The sequence below is a fragment of the Calidris pugnax genome, unplaced genomic scaffold (assembly GCF_001431845.1).
Source record: "Calidris pugnax isolate Ruff unplaced genomic scaffold, ASM143184v1 scaffold102, whole genome shotgun sequence".
Taxonomy (NCBI): Eukaryota; Metazoa; Chordata; class Aves; order Charadriiformes; family Scolopacidae; genus Calidris; species Calidris pugnax.
The window spans coordinates 5569805-5580469 of NW_015090846.1; the positions used below are offsets into that span (position 1 = coordinate 5569805).

General features: G+C 36.4%; 1 protein-coding gene across 1 annotated transcript in view; it reads left to right on the forward strand.

Moving 5' to 3' along the window:
- The first annotated feature begins 262 nt into the window (after window positions 1–262).
- The window catches only part of LHX2 (LIM homeobox 2), a 35329-nt gene continuing 24926 nt past the window's right edge, over window positions 263–10665 (forward strand). The window contains exon 1 of the mRNA XM_014942710.1: window positions 263–361. The gene's annotated coding sequence lies outside the window, so the exon portion shown is untranslated. The remainder of the gene's footprint in view (window positions 362–10665) is intronic.

The following is a 10665-nucleotide window of genomic DNA, read 5'->3' on the forward strand; positions in this document are numbered from 1 at the left end:
CGCAGAGCACAAGGGTTGAAGGTCACTGCTGCCAAAATTCTGTCGCGACTGACAAGGGAGATCAGCTCATCACACTTTTCACTTTCCATCCTGCCTTTAGAACTCCAGAGGTTTACAAAGCCCCAAATACACATCCACACAAATCCACCAACACACCATTCCACAAGCAGAGACACACAACCAAAGCCTCTCTCTCCTCTCTTTGCCTCTCTCTGTCTCTCTCTCACACACACTCACGCACACACACACACACACACACACACGCACTCTCTCTCTCTCCCCACCCCTTCCACCTTCCTGTTATCTGTGGCTGGGAGAAACCTCTAGATCTACAAATATTAATTACAAAGGACAACGAAAGGTAAGAAGGCGTCAATTATCCAAAGGTGTCGTGATGTTATTTCAAGTCAATTGCAAATGTGTGAGGGGGAAGATTTCGCCCCAGTGATTCCTGTCTGCTTGGCTGATGGGGACCGGAGCCGATTCCCTCCCAGAACTGCTGCAGCTATGCCTTAAACCACACACTTTCCAGCAGGAGCCATCAGCATGGGCCTTTCTGAATTCTCTCTTTATTTCATTCATTAAGGGCATTAGGCAAGTTGGAATTTGTATGAAAAGGATCCTATGGGAATACTGTCTCCAGGGTAGGTATTTTCATGACTTTCCACATCCTGGGGCTCTCTCTGTATCTCTTCTTTTTCTCTTCTGTTAGATGGAGCTTTAAAGGAGGCTGCCCTCATCTTCCAACTAATGTGGGGAAATGTTCTGAGCTGCATATATTGAGTGAAAAAATATTTTATGTCTTTTATAAAGTGGCAGTTACTAAGAAATTGTGAGACCTTTCCTGCTTAATTTTGTTAATGGGCTTTGTTATTATCATTATTATTCCTAGCTGTTTTCAGGTTTTTCTCACACAAGTTTTTAATGACAATTGCCTTCGTTATCCAAAAAGAATGAGATAGCAGACTGGACAACAGCAAAATCATATTAATCAAACAAAGGCAGACTTTAAATTAAACAGGCTGTTGTGTTCCCATAAAAGCAGGACAATCTCAATACTCTAGCTCATTTCACTTGGCAAAAGAACATGGCATCAGTTTTTTAACTTTAAAATAGTTTAATGAACACGAATGGAGAAATAATTTTTCTGTGTATTTAGCCGTCTATAAAGAAGAGAGAATGCTTTAACTTTGATCGCCACAATTAGTTCCCTGGGTATCTAGAGGGGAACAGGGCAGCCCTGGGAGCCTCAGTTCTTTAGATACAAAAGCATTTAGATCGCTTTAGAGCAGTTAATCCTGAGACTGGCTAGGGTCCCTTTTGTTTTCTAACTCCATTGTGGGTTTTGTTCAGTTTTTTCTATTCGCATGATTGACTGCCCAATGGATGCTAATTATCCAAATGTCGCTTCTGTCCTTTGAGTGACTTTCTATGTATTATGGGCAACTGTCATGCATTCTGTCATTCTATATCATATTACATGTATTATCATATGAAAATGGTACTCTGCATAAAGGAAGGTGTCTGAACCAGCAGATGCTGCAGATATTTAGAGGACTTGCCTAATTTGAATGGATTTTCTATAGAAAAATTGTTCAGAAAGCATATAGGGGAGAGTCAGAAATTGAAAGTTTATCAGGTAATTATTTTTGTCCTTTTGCTGTTTACATGATAATGTACAAAGCATTAACTGTCTCTGCTTCTGAAATCTGCAGCCACCTTCCTCCTCCCGAACCAGGCAACCCGTCTGTATTTATTAGAGTATGACAGCTTAAGCTAATTAAACTGATATCTGTCTAAAATAATAAGCCCGGAAAGTTAGAATAAACATTATGATTATAAGCAGAAAAGGCAGCTATACAAATGTAGCATCAATGTTATATTTTAATGATAATCTGAAATTCCTGTATGAAAAACATTGGATGTTGAATTACAAACAATAATAAAGTTCTGCAAAGACATTTTTCACTGTAAATATTTTTTACTTAGATCTTTATCTCTTTACAGGATACTAATAAGGCTGAGGGCTAACACAGCTGTGAACTTGCATATTTTTTATTTTATACATATGTGAACATATATTTAAAAGGATATCAAGGGAAAGGTTTTTACTACAATTTTTCCACTAAAATAAACTTAACACACCTCAGTGCAATGTGCATGCCAACACTTAACAGGAATGCAAGATTTATAACGATAGGGCTTTTTAGATTTGCACTCTGGGGTCCATTGAATCCATAGGCACATCCAGAGTTTCCTCTCCTAAAATGTTAGGATAGTGTTTTATATTTGCCATTGATATGAAATACTGTGGATATATAACCTTGAAATTCATGATCTTGAGCTTCATCAAATATATGTGCAATAAGTTTCCATTAATGGTAGAGCTAAATCATAGGAAATATGTACTTTATGAAACAACAAAAAGATACCATAGAAAGACTTGCTCTGCTGTATCAAGGTCCTTTGAAATTTTACAATGATCAAATATACATGATCAAGCTGTGCTTGTTAGGGTACGAGGGGCTCAAAACGGTCAATGATTATTGATCAGACTGTTAAGTATTTGTTCACGATTCTTTATATCCCAAAAGATTCAGGGAAATGAACAGTGAAAAATTGCATCAGAGTCCACCTTTGTTTGAAATTGATGTATCAAAATAGAGTATTCATTTGCCAAATCTATTGGAAAAAAATGTGTAGTAAATTATGACATAAGGAATCCAAGTACAGAAATTAACATTTCCTTTTTTAATTAACTTTGTAAAATTGTAAGTGCTAATTTAAAAATATAAGGCGTCTTTGTACAACATGAATAGTGAATTATTGATAAGAGGAGATTTACACAGCAAAAACAGAGATACAAGCATAGCTTATCAGCTGAACTTTACATTTTACCTTACATTTTGCACATGCCATTTTTTTTTAAACTGAAGTTGTCATTACAGTGATAGAAGAGAATGCATGAGGTCAAAATGAAAATTTTTGCGATTTGTACAAAATAGAAAATCTTATTGAGGTGCAGTCACTATCTTTTGGTAATTGAATAAATATTATTCCTTATGAATAGTTCCAAGCAAATGTTGGGGGCTTTTATTATCATATCATTTGGCAAAAGTCCCAAATTATTTGAATAATAATTCTGCCTTATTTCTTGAGATTTCTACAATGTCTGTTTCTAAAAGTCCATCATAAATATCATCTATTATTTTAAAATTATCTGTTAAGTTTGTCCCATAACTCAAAATATGACACATATTGAAAGAAAGTGCTAATGTATAATTCTTGCAAAATCCTGAGGCATACTTTATTTGATTTCATTATGCTGTACATTACATAAATTCACAAGATCTTTCCTGAATACAGAACTCTCTTAAGATAAACTTACTACACATTAAAGAAAACTACTGAACACAAAGAATTATTTCTGCAGATATTTGCCTCTAAGAAATGATAACATATGTCTGTGTCTGAATCTACAAATAGATCGATGGATACACACACATATGTTCCTTCACACACACACATAGCCTCATACAGTCATATATCTTATACATATTTATATAAACAAATTTACATACTGCATCTTTTGTAAATCTTAAAACCAGCAATACGTATTTTGTGTCTCATTTTCATATGTTAATTCCCTTAAAATTACTTAATATTTTTCCAAATGAAAATGACATTGAAAATAATCAGCCACAATTATACTTACGCAAAAAGTTTGCAAAGTATAAAATTGGCAAAATGTCACTGATTGGTTGGAAATGCCCTTTCACCTTATTGTGTCTGACCTGCCACTTAATTAATCTGTTCTTGTCTGAGAGCGGACAGTGTTAAAGATAAGCAGCACAGTGAGCAAAGTCTACAGCACTTTGAAAGTTGAAAAAATATTCAGCTTTTTTTATAAAATATTTTTACTTAACTCTAAGTAATTTCATCATTTCAATTTGCATCTTATCTGATTTCTTCTAATTGCAAATATTTACATACAAGATTCCCTGCATCTACTCCATTTCCAGCTTTATCTATTCTAATTCCTAGGTTAGTACCATAAAGTTTGCATCTGGTTTCCATACCTGCTTTCTGTGTTTTGAAATCATTTTTCAGAGACATGCGGTGGGCATTCAGGTAGTGCAGATAAGGGTGTATAGTGACAAAATATTGACTGGATTTGGTATTCACTTATGAGGGATGACGTTAGTGCCACAAAAATCCCTGTGATGTACAGGGAATAGTTAATTAATTAAAGGACCTGCTAATTGCTACTTGAGGTACTGTGCAGAGATGATGAAGAGTGCTTGGTACGAGGTTAGGTTCTCAGTTTTAAGTGAACATTTTCATTTAAAAGATTTCTTTAAAGTACATCCTAATTTTTTTAATGTTTTTTCAGGTTACTGTATCTAGTTCAGACTCAAGTGTTCAATTGAGCTTCAATTAATTATAATATATAGTCAGGGTTCTTTAGCTGGGATAGATTGATGGAGAAGCTTTGTTTCATTTGGTGCAGGTGGCACTGTTTAATAAGCACAGGAGAGAGTGAATAATGTAGTGTTTGCAAAGAGAAATAAATGCAAAATAGAGAGGTGCAATTAGATCAGCTCAGAGAAATAAAGGATAAATATTAAATGGTCAGGTATCTTGCAAATATCAAATAAAATAGTAGTAAGTATCTCATTGAAAACTGCCATTTTAATTTATTAATATCTAAAAGCACTGCTTTAAAATAAATCTAGTGAGCAAGTCTTCTGCCTTCATTAGGCAGGCACATTTCAATATCTGGAAAATACCAGACTTCTAATTTTCAAACTCTCCATATTATTTTTCTTATACTGAAGTATAAATAGGTTTCTGAATTTAAAACATAAGGACTTAAAAATTATTTTCTAAATTGTACTAGAAAATACCTTAACCTTTGGCATTCTTTTCTTTAATTGGAGCTATGTTGAATTGGAGAAAAATTACCCCATGCAAAATTAATCTGTGAAAACTTGTAAATCATTATCAATAATTTACTAGCAAATGAGAGGCTGTATGCTTCTCATGCATGCACTAAGGACAAAATAAAGTTGCAGAAGATTACTGAAAAGAATAACAAAATTGTAGATATGAAAGTAAAGCCCTTGAGAATTAAAATCTTCTAATTGCACACAAAAAATAAAAACAAGTATATACTCCTGAAAATAACAAATAAGAGAAAAAGGATAAATGTTATTTGACATTAAAAAAACAAAGAAGAAAAAAGAAATATCTGGTAGCTAAGAGGATAGTCCTGTAAGCTACTTAACAAAAGAATGTGAATGTATTAGGCATTTCAGCAACACTTCTGCATCTAAAAATTTCAGCTGTAGACAGATTTTCCACAGACGATTCCCCCCTACTGCTAACCTCTTAAATATACCTATAAAATACAAAATGTTCCCAATCACCTCCAATAAAGGAAGCTTCCTTACATTAAATGCATCTAATATTTGTGTTAGAAATCTGAAGTGCTTTCTGATGTGGTTAAATTCACAAAGAAATGTGGTTGTAGAACAGAAAGGAATGTATTGGGCACATCACTCTGAATATTTGCAGATGGATACAGAGCTGTGGAAGTTTACTTATAAAATATGGAATTAATCATATTCTTAGCCTCTGATTATTCAAAAGAGGCAATACTATTGGACTCTTTCTCTACAAACCTTATTTTTGTTATGGAGTCGCGTTTACCAAATCCATGATGTACCCAATCAGGGCAGCCTCCCAAACCTCCAGGATTGGTTGATATTGAACTTGTAAAATGTTTATGAGTGAGTGTTTGCCTGGTAATGCAGCCCTGGGTGCCCTGCTGTCAGCATGGAATTACTGATACTATTACACACAGGAGGGGTTTGGAGGGAAGAGAGGAGGGGAGCTGGGTAGCCATAGGGAACTTTCTTATCTGAAGTCTTAATGTGCTTTTAGACAAAATAGTTTTCATCAAAAAAATACGTTCCCCACTTTTTTTAAAAAACAAAACAAAAATCTGACCATTTACATTAAAATATGTTCCTACAAAGAATCTTAGTACACTTATTTGAGCTTTAACGTAGAGCAAAAAGATATAGTCTGTAGTAAATAGATTAAAAAAATATTAAGAAGCAGCTACGCTACTAGATGGAAAAAGAGACATTTTTGCAATCTTTGCCATATTCTGTGCAAGAAATTTACTGAATTACTAGTAATTTCCACTTCATACTTTGTAAAATTTATTCTCTTTATTTACTATGGTAGATGCTCAAGTCAGGCAGTCAGATCTAAACACACCACCAAAAATCTGTATTCCCCAAAATAAAGCTCCCAAGCTGTCTTAAATATACAGCTACTGACCTTCAGAATCGTATTTTCTTTACCAATTCACTGTAATAAAAATGAACATTTTGTCATCACTTTGGGAAACTGTGCCAAACACCTTAAAACACATGTCACATGCCAACTTTACTTCATTTTTCTCCTCAGGGAATAGATACATCTGGAATCATAATCACAGATAAAAACCTTGACAAAATTGCACATGAGCCCAGCCCTTCTCTCCAACACCTACCTTTTCATAACATTTAATACAATATTAATATCGGTTACTAAAAAGGCTTCCAACCTTTACATTTCTGACATAACATGTTCAAACCCATATTTCACACTTCTTGTTCTGTTTTAAGTTCAGTGGATTTAACAGGACTCTGGAGAGAAGATCATGTGGTTGAAGATTTCCCTCCCTCTTTGACACCCGGAGAGGCAGTTTTGGAATTGTTTAAATAGCTGTGGCTATATAAACTGAAATATGTAAGATCATGGGCATCTGATTTCTCCCGCACATCTGCAGATCCAGGCTTGGCTTTTTATCGGAAATCTATTGCTCGTACCATTGACAAACAATTTCAGTCCAACATCTGGGCAAAACATTCTGAATATTTTCCTTTTCAACTGTATTATTTATCTTTCCTGCATATTCCTGGTTTACCAGACAAATACAATTAGCTAATATTATATAATAATATTATCTGGTCTTTTTTATCTATGATTGACAGTTTTTCAAATCGAAATAAAGCACATTCTTAGTCGATCATCTTCTTGAAAGTGCACTCCTGTTTTAAGCTCAGTTTGCTTCTGAGACAGCTAGAGATCTCGTTCAGCCAGGGGTAAATGGGGGAATTATAGATCCAACAGACTCTACCCTCGTCCCAAAACGCTTGGCTTAGGTAATATTTAATAGCCGATTCCTGGGCTGATATTTTTACTGCATGCTTTTATAAAACATTCATCAGCTGGTATTGCAAAGAACTGGAATTTGAGAACTTTGCAAATTTTCATTTATTATTGTGTTTGTAATTAATACCATGCTGGAAGTACCTCAGGCAGCTCACTGTATGGCTTTGTTCATGTCAGAATGGTGATAGCAACCTCTTTTTGTTACATATTTAACAGCTTTGAAAGACATTTTTTTAACCAGCAAAGGTACTAGACAGCTTTAAAGCAAAGGACATTAAATAGGTTGCCAATTATTCATTCAGCAGCTCTATGTGCGTCAAAAAAATGCATACCACCAAATTTTCCTGAGACAAACCACTTAATTTTCCTGTGACTCATACACCATTTTTGCACTAACTGGATAAGGATAGCAATCATTTAGAAAAAGAAACAGATATAAAATGTTTCTTGCCCTGGAATACTGAAAAAAAAAAATCTTTAAAAACATATTTATTTACAGTTAGGGACAGCATTTGTGACAAGAAATGTCCTACTTTTAAACTGAATAGTGTTTTTTAATAAGATTATTTCATTATTCTCTTTCACTTTAAAATGACCCAAAGTGTCTAACTCGGTATATAAGAAGTGCAAAAAGTGATGTATGAATGGAGCAATAATTTCCCTGACTCGTTTCAAGCCAGTCCATAGAGCAGCTGAATCTGAAGCCTGCTAGTCTGTCTCCGGCAGCTCCGGGAGATGAAGAGCTGAGCTGAGCTCCACTTGCTGACAAGAAGCAAACTGTCTCACATTTTAGGAGAACAACATCATTGCCTATAAAAATGAAGAAGAGACAAAATAAATAAAACCAGTTAATGTTGTAGTTAACTTGCAAATCAAGTAAATCTGTTGGTACAGTATTTTAGAAATAAACGATAACAGCGTCACACCAAACACACATTTCTGAACATATAAGCGCTCTGATTTTGATTTAATGGTATATCAGCGTCAACTATTGCATCCTTTGCTGGTACACACTTCCTGATGCCTACTGTGAAGGGTGCCCATATTTACAACTGAGTAAGATGATTAATTACACCTTGTCAATCACGGTGCATGAAGACATAACACCACAGCAGACAATGAAGAAGATGCCTGAAGCTACAATTACATTTTAATTCATAGTTTATTGTATGTTCCCATATATTGCAGTCTAATAACCGTAGGGGCATCGAAAACATATGAGATATCAATCACTCTGCCCCCTGGTCTTTCATGTTTATATTATTCCACAGCCTTTAAATTACCATAAGTAGTTACTTATTTTCTAAGCTTTCTTCTCTTCTCTCTTACCTTTTGCTTCCATTTATCTTTTATTCTCAGTACCTTTATCCAACAGCTATAAGTATTTGATGGAAGTTTGTAGCTCACTTAAAATCTGTAACAGACAACCTGAAACCCAGCAATTAGCAAAGACAGCTTAGACTTGTGTTCCTTTGTTGAAGGAGGCGTTGAATCTTTTGTTCTGATTTAGTCACGGTAGCTGGGTGGAAGCTGGTACCTCATTATGTGGTTGGTCTGTTTGTCTGGTAGGTAGCAGATGGTACTGGAGATGACGTTACCAAGAGAGGCAGGGTAGAGAAACTCAAGACCTGTGATTTGTTCACCTGTCACCTATAACAAAATACAGGTTAAAAGACTTTATTATTAGCTGCACCATTTTTTTTAATGAAAAAACCCTCTCATTTCAAATAAGTCCGCGTTTGATTCTACAGATTATTTTTGCTATAGCAATTTTTCTGTTGCTCATTATTCAAGAATATCCTGGATTTTATTCTGAACAATGTAAATGTCACTCATGTGTCAGTGTGTACATTAGCAGCTTTGTGTTTACATTCTGTTACTCTCCTTGTGTTTTGGTAGCAAGGGTTGGATGTCTTCTTGTGTTTGTATATCCATTAAGAAGATAATCAGAGATAGCCTGTGAACTGGAGGTCATGCCATACCTTTTTAACGGGCTATTGGTATTATTGGTTCCAACCACTTGGGCAATACTGTTACATAAAATATTGTATTTTAATTCCATTAAATGTATAAAATCTTTTGGATAATTAGCAATGTCAGACAGAGTGTGTGAATCCATAACCTTTCTTAACTGCAAAATATATGTAATCAATTACGCGATGGGGAATGAAATGGGTATTAAAACACCTAAGGCTAGTAGAGTATGCAGCTGGAGATAAGGGTATATACAGCACATGGCTGAAGTACAACACACCAGTGTTCCCCAATGGTGGACGTGGTGTTCGGTGAGCAATATTCCACATTGCTGTTATTGGAGGCAAATCTATTTGGTATTTGAAATATACTTGGTATTCGAAATGTCTTGCAATTTAACGAAGGAAGGGGAAGGTTATTTTATCAAGCTGAACACTACACAGCTCCACTAACTCTGTTGCAGAATTCTGATCGGAATTGAAACATGAACTTCCATTGTTTCCAAGGTCTGATGTTAGGACAGTCTGTGGATAGTTCCCAGAGATGCCAAATTAGCTTGCGTTCTGTAGGGTTTCTTGAGGGGTCTTGTGGCTATTTCATATGCATTTCCACGAGAGACACTTTGTTCTCCTCTGTGACATGCAAATGTATTTAACTACTCACAGCAATCCTGACAGAAAGATGATAAAAAGCCTAGATTATTGTAAGAACGGAACACGTAAAACCGGCAAAGTTAAATGGAGTAATTGCAATTTTAGCAAAGATAGTCTTTACTGCACTACACCTGTAAGAGGCGAATCACTGGGTCAGAAAGCAGCAGCTAATAGTAATATGCTGTGATGTAATAATTTACAGCCACGGATTAAGCAGTGGGGCTCATCATCTCAGATGTGCATTCAGATTTACTTTCCGTTGTGCTACCTTTTCTAATATAATTAGAAGTGTGATATTTGACATCTTTAATACTAATTAGCCCTTCCTTACTACCCACCTCCTGGGTAAATATTTAGACACCACGAGCAGCGTCTCTGGGTGCTCTTTGTCTTTTCTGGAGCCTTCCTGAAGCTTCTCCTCAAGTTTGGAGCCCTTCCTGGCCTGGTTTGCTTTGGTGTCTACTTGGAACTAAGAGCGGGGAGAGGCCTCGCCCAGGGGAAGCCTTCGCCGACCTCAGGGACACAACCGATAGTGCTCTAACCGGGGATTTCTTTCACCAGGAGTGTGGCCGGGTGCGCTCAATCAGTCATACGTGTTGGGGTGTCATGAGCTGGGCGTCTAAACAAACTTTGGATCCTCCAGCGCCGGAGGGCTTCTCCCCGCCAGCCTCCTTGCCGCTCCGCCGCCAGGCACGTCGCCGACTCTCACCGGGCGGCAAACGCAACCCCCCGGGCGGGCGCCGGTGCCGCTCCGGCCCTCGGCCTCCGCCAGGGAGCCTGCCGAGAGGCGGCGGCCGCGCCCCGGCTG